Raw genomic sequence first — 16,612 nt, forward strand, 5'->3', positions numbered from 1 at the left:
GAGAACGGGACGGCGATATCGGAACAACGGGGGATCGTAGGCAGGTAAGTGACAGTTTATTTTGTATAGTTTTACAGCCCGGGCACAGCGGGGGTTAAAAGTTTTAGGTCAGAGAACTCCTTTAAGCCATGTACACACGATCGGTTTGTCCGGTGAAAGCAGTTCATCGGTCTGTTTTCATCGGACAAACCGATCGTGTGTGGGCCCCATCAAGTTTTTTTTCCATCGGTGAAAAAAAATAGAACATGTTTGAAATTTTTCCTATGGATAAAAAAACGATAGAAAAATCCGATCGTCTGTGTGGAACTCCATCGGACATCCACGCATGCTCTGAATCAAGTCGATGCATGCTCGGAAGCATTGAACTTAATTTTTTTCGTCTCGTCGTTGTGTTTTATGTCACTGTGTTTTGTCACGATCTGATTTTTGACTGGTGTGTAGGCAAGACTGATGAACGTCGGCTTCATCAGATATCCGACGAAAAAATCCATCGGATTAGATTCCATCAGATATCCGATCGTGTGTACAGGGCTTTAGCCTTAAAAAAAAAAAAAAAAAAATGAATGCAGCCACTGCTCTCAAGGACTGGTAAGCTGCAATCTATTTTATTTTGGTTCTTCAGTTTAGATAAGCAAGCTGCTATCTTGGCCTTTGTTTGATCTACAGTTGCCATGGTGCTGCACATGTGATCAGCTATGACACCAGCCATTTGATGGCTTGACAGTTCAGTTGACATAAGCACACTAGTTGTGATGGGTAACATTAAAGGCATGCCTTGAATGTAATTGTTTTAGGGAACCATTCAATTACTGAGTTTTAGTTCCACTTTAAGAATGTTGGGGATGCTCAGTTTTGTCTGTGCCTGCAGTTTACTGCTCTCTCCTGCAGAGGGCAGTGTGCTTATTTACTGAGAAATCCTAAGATTTTTTTAAAGCGATAGGGTTCTTCCTTGACATCAGTGTTACCAGTGTTTTTCTGGTAAAGCAGCTTGTTGGAAACCATTGGTTGTCTACAGGATAACAAATACTATTTGACTTCATGTTCTACAGGTCAGGTAGTACCCTCTCATTGTGTTAAAATAAATAAGAGACCCAGTCTCTTAAAGAGGAAGGTTTTCACTTATTTCTCTGAGTTACATTTTTGTTCTCCAGGAGGGCTCTGGGCACTACTGGTATCTCACACTTCCAAGTGTGCCAGATGCTTTATCCACCTGAGAGTTCCTACAGCATACAGTAGCAATGTAGTGGTATGGTAGAAACCAAGCGCTCAGCAGGAAACATGCTTTCCATCCCACCCACAAGAGTTGTGTTTAGCAGTAACCTAACATATGGAACTCTTAAATAGAGCAAAGATGTTAAATACCATGCACAAGAAAGGTAGGTATAAACCTCTTTCTTTTACACTCTAGCTCATTCAGTATTTTAACGAGCCAAAGGGTCAATTTAATTACCGGTAGCAACCACAAAACCTTTTCAAAACTGAAGATCTCTTTCACAGTTTCCCAGACAGGATTCTCATCATCATGGTATTATATTATCATATCTAGGATGAGTATGAGTGTACATGCAAAGTGATCTCCCAGAAGTTATTAAAACTATTTAGTATTTTTCACGACTTCAAAATGCCCTCACACACTGACCACAACAAAAATGCATGTAACAATGGCTAAACTGGCTTCTTGCAATGCCCATATGTCATCATGTGATGCCCCTTGTCTAAAAGACTGTGAAAGGGATTTGGGCCATGGAAAGCATTGTGGTTTTCCTTGGCGACTGCATGCTACCGGACCTTTTAGGCCTGCCTCTAAATGCCCCTGCATGTTAGCCTGTGTGTCCATTCACACACAGGTGTTTAGAGGCAGAAAAAAAAAACACTGCCAGCGCATCCAGGAGCAGTGGTATTTTGAGAAAAACCTTGGCGCATGTAACTGCGCATTACCGCTAGGTGCGTTTAGCACTTGAATGTTCATTAATTTCAATGGCCAATGAAATGAATTAATGCCCAAGTGCTTGAACACAAGGGGTGGTACATGTAGCCTGTCTTTAGCCCTGTTTTTTAACACATGGAATATATGGAAAAAAAATTGTTTTTTTACTAAGTATAGATCTTTGTTATTCCCAAGCATTACAATTCACTGACTGTTGATTGATTTGCAACCCTTGCTGGAAGTCTGTTCGAAGCATCAACTACTCTTTCGGTAAAATGATGCTTTCTTAGGTTGGGTTTAAACTTTCCTCCTGCTAGTTTGCGGTCATGTCTGTTTTTCTCTTCTTTTTTTTTTTTTAAGTGTGCTTGAGGCCTAGTAATGCAAAGTCAAATATAATCTGCTGCGCATGGCAGTATTTCCTTTCTGAGTGTCATATGGTTTCACATTCGTGAGCTATGAGTTATTTTGCCACCCAAGAGAGGATTGGACACTCAACTGAAGACCAGCCCTTGGAGTCCTGTCTTCTTAGCCTTTCTTTGATCTTCAGTTGCCATGGTGCTGCAATTGTGATCAGCGGTGACATTAGCAATTTGATGGTATGACAATTTGGTTGAGAGCTGACATAAGCACTCTAGCAGTTAACTATATTATAAGCACCCTAGCAATTGTGTAGGATTTGAAGAAGTTATCAGTCTTGCAGGAACCCCCTTTTTGAGCTTATTACCTTTTCTTTGCCTCCACTGTTGAACAGGGCGATGATCATTGCGGCAATTATTTCCTAAAATCACCTTCATGAAGTCTGTTGAGGGACATAGCTCTTGTACCTCTTGTGCTGGTTATCTTTTTTGTGTGGGCAGGCTGACTAGAGATAGGGGTATATGTCCGATCCTCCTATAGGCGGCATTATAACCCAGAGTTCATGAATATGAAACAATATGTTCCTCAATAGACTTCAAGAAAGGTACTTTATGGTAAGTCCATGAAGATGATCATTGCAATATTGCTCTAAAATCTTGCTTTTTTTTTAGGAAACTACAGTGTACAATACGCAGGTACAGTCGGTTGACGCATTTCAGCCTACATGACTTTAATCATAACTCATGATCATAATCAAAATGTATAAATAAAGCCATGTAGGCTGAAACACATCAACTGACTGTACCTGTAATGTACACTGTGGTTTCCTGAATAAAAGCATGATTTTAGAGCAATATTGGTTGTGTGGATCATCTTCATGGGTCATTACTTTCAGATTGACAACTGTGGATTAGGAACCTGGGAGCTCTGTTGATGGCGGATTAAATGGGTAGTAGCAATGAACGTTTTGTTTGCACCATTTTATGGTAACTGCAAAAGTCTCTCCACTACAAGAATTTATATATATGTCTCCTCAAATTCAGTATCCCCCCCCCCCCCACAATACAGACAAAACAAGGCTTAGTTTTTATTTTTTCTTCTGTGCCTTACTTAAATCTCCTGTATATGATTAATGTATGAAACTGACCCAACCCAAAAAAAATGGAACAAGCAAGCAGCATTTCATACACGTGCTGTTTGTACAGCAGATAGGGTCAGCAGATAGGGTCATGCACAGAATAATCCTTCTAATATATTCTGCTTTTACAAAGCCCTCATAGTAGAGATGAGGCTGTGTGAACAAAACCTTTGAGTTTCTGAAATGTCCTGCTCATGGGGGAAACATATTATTCGGTTCCTAGCAACTCCCTGCCCATATTACACAGTTCTACATATTAGAGGCAAACATTTTTAAAATTAGGCTTACTATTTCAATATATGAATCCTGATAAAGTTTGTTCAGTGTCTTATATTTAACAGGTAACTTCAAACTACTTGAGAAAGTCTGGTTGCGCGATTGTTAAATTTGTTTTACGTTTGGTTTCTTGTGTTTGCAAGCAATCCGTGTCTTAGGCCACATGTAAAGTTACCTATCCTGACCGCAGCCACTGGAAAGCGCAAACTAAGTTTTTGCCACAATTTCACCAGGATTTTGCATTTTTATGCGGTCAAAACGTTCCTATCCTGAACACGATTCCTCCACCTTCAGGAGAGGGAAGTTTAAAGGGGTTGTAAAGGAAAACATTTTTTTTCATAATAAGCATCCTTTACCTGCAGACATTCCTCTTTTCACTTCCTCGTTGTTCGTTTTTGCTCAGAAGTTGCTCTATTTCTTCTCTGTTCTGTTCACTTCCTGCTTGTCTGATTTTACTGGCCACCGTGAAGGGAGGCTTTACTGCGGTGGTCAGTGACATGCTCACCCCCTCCTGGGAACTACATCTGTGTGGCAGGACGCTCTCTACGTGTTAGAGACTTCAAGGAGGTGTGAATTACTGGGCGTGCCGCAATGAATACTGGCAAATGTAGTTCTTACATGAACGAGCGACGCAAACCAGGAAGTGAATGAGAGAACAGAGACTAGAACGCCGGAGGTGATATAGATGAAGGAATTTAATAGGTATTTACTTGTTTTTTAACAGAATCATTACACTATTCTGTCTGTCTACCTTGCAGACATTAATTTTAGGCAAAACTTTTTTTTTTCCTTTACAACTCCTTTAACCTCTCCTAAACACGGCAGCACTTAAACTCTGCTGAAATCCTATGTTTTTTATGGAGTTGAGTTTAGGAGCTTTGGCAAAGAAACGCCAAAAGCTCCTAAACACTAGTTTAGGAGTTGCCAGTGTAGAAGAAGCCTTAAATTATTAATTGCACAAAAATATCTATCCATAATTAATCCTTAGGATGTGGGACCACTGTGGAGTTTTTATAGTCCAAGAAATAATTTTTTTACTTATTAGTTTACCATTTGATAAAATATGGGCCACTTTACCCAAGTCTTTGATATGGGAGGATGCTTGTGGACAAAGTGACCCACTGGCTTTTTTTTTTCTTCAAAAACTACAGCAGCCAAATAAAAAATGTTAAGTCCTGTATGCCACCTCCCCTCCAATTAATGTAAAATACAATGAAAATCCAACAGAGGACTGAGAAGTACTTATAGTTGCTTCAGCAGCTAGGAAGACCTGTAGAGACTTTGCTATTCTGGTGGAACCTGAGGGATTAAAAGAACATGTGGGTCATTCAGCACAATATTCATAGCCAAAACCAGTGTGTTTTGGTTGGGCTAGCCCTCCAATGTTATATAGTTGGTTACATAGGCCCAGATTCACAAAGGAGTTACGACGGCGTATCTCCAGATACGCCGTCGTAACTCTGAGTGTGAGGCGTCGCATCTCTGCGCCTGATTCATAGAATCAGATACGCCTCACTGTTGCCTAGATACGAGCGGCGTAAGTCTCTTACGCCATCGTATCTTAAAGTGCATATTTACGCTGGCCGCTAGGGGTGCTTTGGTATATTTCCGCGTCGAATATGCAAATGAGCTAGATACGCCGATTTACGAACGTACGCTCGCCCGGCGTATCAAGATACGTCGTTTACGTAAGGCGTCGGACCGACGTAAAGTTACCCCTCATAAAGCAGGGGTAAGTCATGTTAGGTATGGACGTCGGAAATGTACGAACAGCGTCGTATTTTACGTTGTTTGCGTAAGTCGTCCGTGAATGGGGCTGGGCGTAGGTTACGTTCACGTCGACTAAGCATTGAGCGGGCGAAATTTACTGTGAAAATTCGACGTGATACAGAGCATGCATGCGCGGTTCGTAAAGCGCATCATTTACATGGGGTCACCAATCATTTACATACAACACACCCCTACCAGCCTAGTTTGAATTACGCGCGCTTACGCCGGCCCATTTACGCTACGCCGCCGTAACTTAGGACGCAAGTGCTTTGTGAATACTGCACTTGCCTCTCTAAGTTGCGGTGGCGTAATGTAAATAAGATACGCTACGCCCAACTAAAGGTACGCCGCCCTACGTGAATCTGGGCCATAGTCTGCTTTAAAAAAGACACAACTCCATCCAGTTAAACCAATAATTAACCAATGTTGATCTCTGTTACATTTTGTCACATTTACATTGTGCGTTTTGACAATGTATGATATGCCCTCCTGGGCACAAGTACCTGCTCCTCAGTTTCACTAGCACCATTCTACAGAAGTCCTAGTCTTGGCTCTGGTCATTGTTTTCTGAAAGCACCTCTAAGAGCTACATACAACAAAGAAATAAAGGACAGCACACAGAGCAAAGAGAACCCTTTTAAAGCAAAACTAACTGTATCTGAGCATCACAAACTGGAAACGCTATTAAATTCATTTTTAATATTTAACGCAAACTCACCCATCCATGTCTCCATGGTTTATTTTATTGAGAAATCACTTTGCAAAACGCCCCCCTAGCATTTCTAGTCAAGGCCATCTTGAGTAAGGGCAGATGATTCCTGTAGCATTTACTTATTGGTATCTATTTGCCCTTTGCTCAGGCAGCCAGGAGGGTGTGCTTAGCCAAGAAAGCCCCTCCTCCAGTCGACAGATAAAGATCTGCCCATGAAGAATCCTGGGATGTATGAGTCATTTTGGCCAACACCAGAAACCAGGAAGCATTGAAGAAATGTTAAAAAAAAAAAAATGTGTGTGTGTGTGTGTACACCGTATATACTCAATTTTAAGCCGAGACACCTAATTTTGCCACAAAAAAATGGGAAAACTTATTGACTTCAGTATAAGCCTAGGGTGGGAAATGCACAGCTACTGGTATGGTAAATTTCAAAAATAAAATAAGAGTGTCCCCATCAGTGTCCAATCGGAGTGTCCACATAACTGTACATGTACTGTACTGTGCTGTATTCCTTGCCTTGTTAGAGCTCACTTCTGCTCTCTGTTTTATCTCCCAACTCCGTTAGAGCAGGGGTCTCCGTATCGCGGCGCGCAGCTAGTATCAGTCCCGCTGTGTATTTCTCCCGCTCGCCGTGTCTTTCACTTCTGACAAATTTGCTACGTTAACCCATGGCATGATGCTGTGCACTAGGATTGGCTGCTGGGAATGCCATGTCCCAGCAGCCAGTGATCATTGGCGTGGCTCCTCCCGGCTACCCGCCCGCATGTTTGTATTAAAGATCCTCCTGCAGCGGGCAGGTAGCCAGGAGGAGCCATGCCAATGATCACTGGCTGCTGGGGTTCAGCAGTCCCAGCAGCCAATCCTAAGGCACAGCGTCATGGCATGGGCGGGAGTTAAGGCAGCGGCTTTGTCAGAAGTGAAAGACACGGCGAGCGGGACTGATGCTAGCTGCACGCCGCAATACGGAGACCCCTGCTCTAGCGGAGTGACTGCCTGAACACACCGGAGACAAGTAAGTTCTAACATGACACGAGTATAAGACGAGTGGGGCATTTTCAGCCTAAAAAAAAGGGCTGAAAAACTCGGCTTATATTCGAGTATATACGATACATTTTTATAGATAGATATATATATACATAATATATCTCTCTCCATTATATTTAAACACATAAATATAATATACCTTTCTATCCATTTATTAATGCTAGCATTATAATGATTAAAAATTGTTAATGGTCGTTGTGAGTTTAGTTCTGCTTTAAAATGGGTCCATTCAAGAACAACTCTTCGGAATATAAATATATATATATTTTATATAAAACATTGTACAATAGTAAGAAAACAATACAGCTGTCAGCATGAAGCTAAGAGCACAGACTATTGCTATTTTCCATATAAAGCAAGTCGCATTTTTAAGCAGTTCCTTCATATCTAGTGGCCAAATATTAGAGGCAGTTCTGTGGTCCTACAGCCTAGATTAAAATACTGTGCTGGAAATGTTTCCACTGATAGCTCTGCAGATTCGTAATGCAAGTTTAATTGGTAATCTGTTTTGCCTTTTAACAAGTGCAGTTAAAGTAATGAGGAATCTGGGCAGTTATTTAAGTAGAATTTGTAAGTGGTGACCTATAGTACAAAGTAGAATTTTCTCCAATGATCTGTAAACTCTGCAGAGGAAACCAAAATCTACTTTTTGGCTGTAATTCGAAAATGTGCCATGCTGGGTGTGGTGTTGCCTTTAAGACTCTAATCTGTAGAGGGGATGGAGGCTTAGCATTTTCTTAGCAGCTATTTTAGGAGTCGAGTATGCGGTGTGCCAGCTATGTGCTATACCGCTTCTCTCAGATGTGATGAGTAGGGCTCGGACAGATTGTGGGAGGCCTCTCATAACGAAACATTAGATGAGAACTACATTCAGCTCTAATCACCCGTCTACTATTATAACCAATGCAGATGATTCAGTGGCACACATTCCTCAGAGACTTGTGTGTAGAATACAGCAGGAAGAGAAATATTTGTTACAGCATGGGGCAGCATAAAACCATCTGAACTCTCCCTACATTATGGACTACACGTTATATATATATATATATATATATATATATATATATATATATATATATATATATATATATTTTTTATGCCAGCAGTACCTCCGCACCTTTTGGGGTCTGTTTATTGAGGGCTGAATGTATGATTCATCTATGATGCACTATAATTTTATCTAAATTCACCTGATTTAGAAAGTATGCTCAACTTTTCATCAAAGCATCTAAAGGATTTGGCAAAAGCTGGAATATTTCTTCTATATATGTTGTTTAGAAGTGGCAACAGTTAGGCCGCGTACACACGGTCGATCCAAACCGATGAGAATGGTTAGACGGACCGTTTTCATCGGTTCACCGCTGAAGTGGCCTGAAGTGGACACACCATCAGTTCAAAAACCGATCGGGTCAGAACGCGGTGACGTAAAACACACGACGTGCTGAAAAAAAAACGAAGTTCAATGCTTCCAAGCATGCGTCGATTTGATTCTGAGCATGCGCGGGTTTTGAACCGATGCTTTTGTGTACTAACCATCGGTTTGGACCTATCGGGCAGCGGTCCATCGGTTCGATTTTAAAGCAAGTTCTAACATTTTGGACCGAAGGACAACGGACCAATGGGCCGTACACACGGTCGGTTTGGACCGATGAAACTGGACTTCAGGCCGTTTTCATTGGATTGGACCGATCGTGTGTACGCGGCCTTACAACATTCACATGTTTAGCAATCGGTAGCCTAAGGGCCTTTCCACATGGGTGTCTTTTTTTTTTTTTTTTTTTTTTTATCTGATCTGTCTGTCTTTGGTTGAAAAATGGGCAGTTATTTATTCCTTTGGGCTTGCGGATGTAAACGGATAATCATCTGTTTACATCTGCCTACTTCCGTGTCTGTTCAGGTCCGTTGTTTAAATGGAAGCTGCATCGTTTTTATGTTTTTTAAAGATCTGAACAGATGTAAATGTATACCATCAATATATTTCCGTCTTTAGGCAAGAAACCCTTTTTATTTATACTTTTCTTACCTGTGATTGGTTCTAAAAACAACTGAACCGAAATGCAAACTGATGTAAACTAAAGTGAATCGAAGACGAATGTGTAAACTGGTGTACCCAAAAACCTGGTTTACACTGTTGCACATGCAGGAATTACAGCGATTCCTGCACTCGCAACCACCCACAGTCAAAACATGCTACTGTCTAAAAATGTGCAGGGCTGATATTCATTCTTAATGGCACCCACATGCATCTCAAACCACAGTGTGTTAGCAGGTGCAGGAACCGCAGGGAAATCGCAGCTGCGTTTCCAAAATGGTGCATGTAAAAACGGGCTGTAAACTCCCAATAGTGTGAATCGGGCCTGAATCCGTATTCATCCGTTTTTACCTAGCAAACAACATGTCTGAACTGAGGATGCCTGTGTGAAAGAACCCTGAAAGAGATTAATCCAGGTTTATTTTCTAGTAGACTTGTAGTGCTGATTTACTGAAACACAAGAATTAGGTATGGCTTTTTTTTTGCATAGTTACATTGGTCCAGCTTGGACCAATGTAAGTAAGCTTGTGCCATACCTGGCCAATCTCTGTGAAAGCTGGAAATCACTGATGTAGGAACTGATACTGCAGTGATCTCCACTAGCTTCTATGTCCTGTGCTCTGAGCAGCTACCCTGATACATAGTAATCACAGGAGGCCACAAAAAGAGTAAAAATCTGGCCCCAGGACTTCTTGGCACTAAAAATGTATATCTATATCTATTTGATCCATCAAACCATAAAAAGGAATCCATTCCTAAAAATTATCGCGTTTTAGCCTCCTACATGGCCCATGATCATAATCATTATGACTAATGCCGCGTACACATGATCGGTCCATCCGATGAGAACGGTCTGATGGACCGATGAAGCTGACTGATGATCAGTCGTGCCTACACACCATCGGTTAAAAAAACGATCGTGTCAGAACGCGGTGACGTAAAACACAACGACGTGCTGAAAAAAACGAAGTTCAATGCTTCCAAGCATGCGTCGACTTGATTCTGTTAAATTTAAAACAAGATTGCTTTTTTTTTAACCTATGGATAAATAACCAATGGGGCCCACACACGATCGGTTTGGTCCGATGAAAATGGTCCATCAGATCCATCAGATCGTTTGACAGATCGTGTGTACACGGCATAACGCCTATGTAGGAGGCTAAAACTCGTAAATTTTTAGGAACCGATTTCTTTTTATGGTTTGATGGAATAAATAAAGATATACATTTTTAATGCCAAGATGTCCTGGTGTCGGATTTTTTCTATCTTCTTTGGATTTTGGACGTTTAGTACTGCAGGAGTCCAGGCACAGATGTCTTGATCTCATCCTGTCTATCCTTATGGGGTTTTGGGGTTGTAGCACTTCCTTTGTTGCTCTACCCTTTTGCATTGTACTGTGGACTCATTTTTGGAAGCAAGTCTGGTAGTCTCCCTTTTTTTTTTCTTACCTGTTGCTACATGGCATAGCTGAAGACATTGTTAGGAAGGTTGCACAACTTTTGAATGTTTTTTCCACAAACAGTAACTTCCTTATTTTATGAAGTTTTCTGCTTAACACAGAGGTTTTCCCAACAAATAAGGATTTCCATTTTTCCTGGGAGTGCCCATCTTGCTTCCCAACCTAGCAAACATCCACGCACATTGACTGCCTACTGCCAATTTCTCCCACTTCTGTCCTCTGCCTGATTCTGGCAACTCTGATTATGTGACAAATCACTGGGAGTGGTCAGGAACATTAGGGTGGAGATTTTGGTCAGTAACTCCAAAAAGGATATACTAGAGCAGGGATCTTCAAGCTACGGCCCTCCAGCTGTTGTGGAACTACACGTCCCATGAGGCATTGTAAAACTCTGACATTCACAGACATGACTAGGCATGATGTAAATTATAGTCCCTGAACAACTGAAGGGCCATAGTTTGAAGATCCCATGCACTAGGGATTATTGTAGGAAGGGAGAGAGAAGATAAATGAAGAAAAAAAGTGGTGGAAATGTGGCCATGGCACATTTAGAAAATGAAAAGTGGGCACTGTATGGGGAAACACTGTACGCGTATGCCTTCTCCGTACCCAGAAATAGAATTACTGTATTGTCCCCGCTTTGCATTACTATTTATAAAATGTATCAAGTGTTACAGCTATTTTCCCTAAGTGACTCCTAACCTAAGAAATAATTCCATAATTTACCGGTAGTTCTAAATCGTACAGGGAAGGTATTATGAATTGTATATTGGCAGACCTATTGTACAATTTTTTTGGGGATGGAAATTAAGAACTATGTTGGAGTTTTGACATAAAGTTCCTATTTATATCTTCTCAAATCAATAAATGTAATTTGAGTGAAGATTTCACATTGGAGTCAGAGGGACACACTTACGGGAGGCTGATGGAAGAAATGTTGTAGGGGTGAATCAACATACTGGATAACTTTACATGTGAATCGCATTCCACCCAATATTGAGGGATTCGAATTTCGTGGGATTACTGTGTTTTCTTTTTTGGTAGTTTTTCCATTCGAACTGACAGATTTTCCCATCATCTGCTTAACAGTGCTGTGTGACACGTTTCAAAGCACTCGCCTAACAAATGGGATCAAATGGATTTCAGAATGTACTGCCATGGTTTTAGATGGGGATTGACAAATGCTTATAACTATGGATCTCTAGAACTTAAAACATGCATGTTTTAAGGACTTGGAAGAGCTATTTGACCATGAATGTGTCTTTTTTTTTTGTAAGTGTTATGAGTCAAGTCTGAGTCATTAATCGCTTTCTCTTTAAAGATGTTTCGGTGTTATGTTGCCAATTATAGCAGCTGAAATGTAATATTGTGGTTGCTGCCTTTTGCAACAAGTCAACAATTTATAAAAGTTTCTTTTTTTTCTCCATGTATGCAGCACCTGCATTCTTTATGTACTATATGCCTTACACAGCACATTTTATAGTGGATTCTGCAGCTGTGCTTTATTCTGTATTTATACAATGTTACTACAGTCTTCTAAAATGTGCTCCTCCTTTTAATGTCTTGTATATAATAAAGCATTTATTAAAATGGAAATACTCTACATGTTTTGTCTTGTTTAGATCTATAGTTGTGTTTCAAATAACAGTACAGTCTTTTGTTAGTTACAGAGGGATATTACACAACATTTCAAAGAATAACTGTACAGATTGTTATTATACAGGGTTTTTATAGTGGCAAAGGTTTGCACAGTGCTATGCAATATAAAGAGACACAGTATGGCTACAATGCAATGCAAGACAAGAAAGTTAGGAAGACCTTTCTTGTGAGAACTTGCATTCTAAGGCCTCGTACACACGGACGGACTGTCCGATGAAAATGGTCCGCCGGACCGTTTTCATCGGACATGTCCGCTCGGAGATTTCTGTCTGATGGTTGTACACACCATCAAACAGAAATCCGCGCGGACACGATACGCGGTGACGTGGCCGCGACGATGACGCGGCAACGTGCGCGGCCCTGGAAGATCAATGCTTCCACGCATGCGTCTAATCACTTTGACGCATGCGAGGGCTTTCGGCCAAGCGGACATGTCTGGTGAGTCTGTACAGATGACCGAACATGTCCGACGGACTGGCTTCCAGCGGACATGTTTCTTAGCATGCTAAGAAACATTTGTCCGCTGGAAACCTGTCCGATCCGCCGGAAAATTGTCCGGTCGGACGTACAGACGACTGAACATGTCCGCTGAAACTGGTCTGCGGACCAGTTTCAGCAGACATGTTCGGTCGTGTGTACGAGGCCTAAAAGGTAAGGGTAAGTGAATACAAAGGTAATAACTGAGGAGAAGGTAAAAGTTCAGTTTTTAGGTAAGGGCAGATGGGCTTTCCTGAAGAGATGAGTTTTCAGGTGGACAGAATGGGAGAGCTTTCCAGATTGAGGTAGAGAATTTCTGGGGATGGGCACAGCTCTGGAGAAGTACTGGATTCGGCATGGGAGGAAGTAACAAAGCTAGTGAGCTGGAGAACTTGGGAGAGGAGTAAAGAGGGCAGTGGGGGGGGGGGGGTGTTTTGAGACAAGGTTATAAATAAATGATATATAATAAATATATATATATATATATATATATATATATATATATATATATATATCATCAGGAAATAATTGCCCTTGCCATGTCGGCTTCCATAATCGCTATTTTTAACGATATACAGCCAGATTCAGAAAGACTACAGATACGCAGCGTAAGTGTACAGATGCGCCGTCGTATCTATGCGCCTTATTCTCCATACTAGATATGCCTGAATTCTGGCTTAATACAACCAACGTAAGTCTCCTACGCCGTTGTATCTTGGGTGCATATTTACGCTGGCCGCTAGGGGCGCTTCCATTGATTTACGTGTCGAATATGTAAATGAGCAAGATACGCCGATTCACAAACGTACTTGTGCCCGTCGCAGTAAACTACGCTGTTTACGTAAGGCGTACATCCGGCGTAAAGATAAAACACCTCTATAGGTGGCGCAGCCAATGCAAAGGTATGGACGACGGAACAGCCGTCGGATTTTACGTCGTTTACGTAAGTCGTACGTGAATGGGGCTGGGCGTAGGTTACGTTCACGTCGTTGCCATTGAGCCGTCGTATCTTAGGGCGTAAATTCGACGTGATTCTGAGCATGCGCACGCATGCGCTGTTCGTTCGGGAATTAATTTTTTATGGGGTCACGGCTAATTTTAATACAACACGCCCACTGCCTTCCTAATTTGAATTAGGCGGGCTTACGCCAGCCCATTTACGCTACGCCGCCGTAACTTAGGGAGCAAGTGCTTTATGAATACTGGTCTTGCCTCTCTGTTACGTCGGCGTAGCGCATATGAGCTGTGCTACGCCCGCTCAAACATACGCCGCTGTCTGTGAATCTGGCTCATAGCGCCTGCAATATGCTCCAGTGTGAAAGGGGTCTTTAAGCACTCACTTTAAATGGGCTCTTAATAAGTTACAATGCACAAATAAAAGTACATGCATTATAGTTGGTCAACACACCACGATGCACAGTGCTTTTTAGTGTTGTGCACTAAAGGGCAGGTGGGTTTAACGCTATTGGATTTGTTTGCCATTTTTAGAATGCACTTCATTTCAGATATACTATGCATTGTGGTTTGCTGCCTTAAAGGCGGGGGTTCACCCTATCGACAGGAAAAAAAATTTTTTTTTTCTTTTACCTTTAAATCAGGCACTGTAGCGCGAGCTACAGTATGCCTGTCCCGAATTTTTTCCCCCCATACTCACCTTGTAGTCGTCCATCGAAGATACCGGGGAATGGGCGTGCCTCTGGAGACGGAGGATGATTGACGGCCGGCTCTGGCGCGTCACGCTTCTCCGGAAATAGCCGAAATAGGCTTGGTCTTCACGACGCGTGCGCATAGCCTGTGCGCACGCGCCGTGAAGAGCCGAGACCTACTCCGGCTGTCTTCGGGGAGAGTGACGTGCCAGGGCCGGCCGTCAATCATCCTCCCTCTCCATAGGCACGCCCATTCCCCGCGGGAGCCGAAATCTACGATGGACGACTACGAGGTGAGTACGGGGTTAAAAAAATCGGGACAGGCATACTGTAGCTCGCGCTACAATGCCTGTCTCGATGGTAACATCATGTGGGTCAGGGTGAACTACCGCTTTAACATGCATCATAATACTGTATATGTGCATATGTAGGTGCAAATAAAGCCCTTACCAATGACCCCTATTTCTCTCAGTTGTCAAGGATTATTTTTACATAATGTAAGTAGTTCTCAATTAGTTGATTTGGTAATTTTGTGTTAAATATTTTAAAACATTCTCTTTGCAATATACTAACATAGAAGGAAAAAGTGGATCTTAAATATTGTAACGTAGAAAGTGTTCTTTAACCACTTCCCACCCGGCCACTGCACATATACCGCCAGGTGGGTGCTTCCTCCTTCTGAGTGGACATCTTGAATGTCCCTCAGAAGGAGGGGGATCGTGCACAAGCGTGTCTGCGCAGAGGCGCGATCCCAATGCGCTCGTGTCACCCGAACATGGCACATCTCCGATCGGCAGGTGGGCTCTGTGATTGGCCCTCCTGATCACGTGATGGCTGTGTCCAATCACAGCCATCATGTGATGTAAATAGGAGAGCCGATCGTCTAGCAACCAACTCTCACGCGGAAGTTGTCCGCAAGGAGAGGAGAGCGGATCTCTGCAGCCGGCCGGGGATCAGTGAGTATGAGCTGTTTTTTACAGCTTTTTACACACTGATCACCAGCCTAGTGTCCACACACATGTCCCAACACAATGTAAACACACAAAGTCCCCAAAACACTGTCCCCACACATCAAAACACCTGTCCCCCACACAGGGCTGGACTGGGACAAAAATGTGGCCCTGGACTTCATCCAGACTGGCCCACTTTGACAGGTCTCTCCAATGGCTGCCGGACAACTCCCGAACCCCCCCCCCCCCCCGCCTGGCCACCCAAGCCCCCTCTCCCCCGTCACTAGCCGTTCTACTTTATTCGAGTAGAACGGCTGGTACTGGTACTCTTATAGGCAGTACCAGTGGGGAAGCTAGACATTATTTCACCCGGGGGAAAGAATCAGTTCAGTGCCCTACCTTATCGGAAAAGATTAGGCAGAAGTGAGAAACTCACAGGCCATAGCTGTTGAGTCAGCTGTCTGTCCCCTCCCCATGCTCCTCTGTCGTCGTCCCTGCTCCTCTTGTCCTCCCCCTGCTTCTTTGTTCCCCCAGGTGAGTGCTGCGGGGAGGTATAGGAGGTGAGCGCTGCGGGAAGAGAGAGACAGAGGAGCGGAGGGGGGCGGCGGTCCGCTGTCACTGAAGCCGGCCCACTGAGCCATCGGCCCACCGGGAAACTCCCTGTAGTCCCAATGGCCAGTCCATCCCTGCCCCCACATATGTAAAATCATATATCCCAATGATTATCTGCACACATCTGTACATGATCATCTGCATACATCTGTCTGTGATCACAAAAAAAACTATTATTACACACTTAAGGGGATTTTTTTTTACCAAAGACGTGGGAGAATACATTTTGGCTTTAATTTATAACAACATTTTGATTTTACTGGATTTCATTGAAAATAGAAGGAAATATTGTTTGTTTTTCCAAATTTTCCGCATTTTTTTGGTGGTTATATCGCAAAAAATAAAAAAAAGTCGTGAATAAATACCACCAGAAGAAAGCTCTATTTGTGTGAAAAAAATGATAAAAATGTAATTTGGGTACATCGTTGCATGACTGCGCAATTGTAATTGAAAGTGCGAGAGCGCTGAAAGCGCCCAGTATTGAAGTGGTTAATTCACAGAACATAAAGATTTGAACTATATGTGCAGGCTGAATGTACCCAAGTTGATA

Source organism: Rana temporaria, chromosome 1, assembly GCF_905171775.1.
Source record: "Rana temporaria chromosome 1, aRanTem1.1, whole genome shotgun sequence".
NCBI classification, from domain to species: Eukaryota; Metazoa; Chordata; class Amphibia; order Anura; family Ranidae; genus Rana; species Rana temporaria.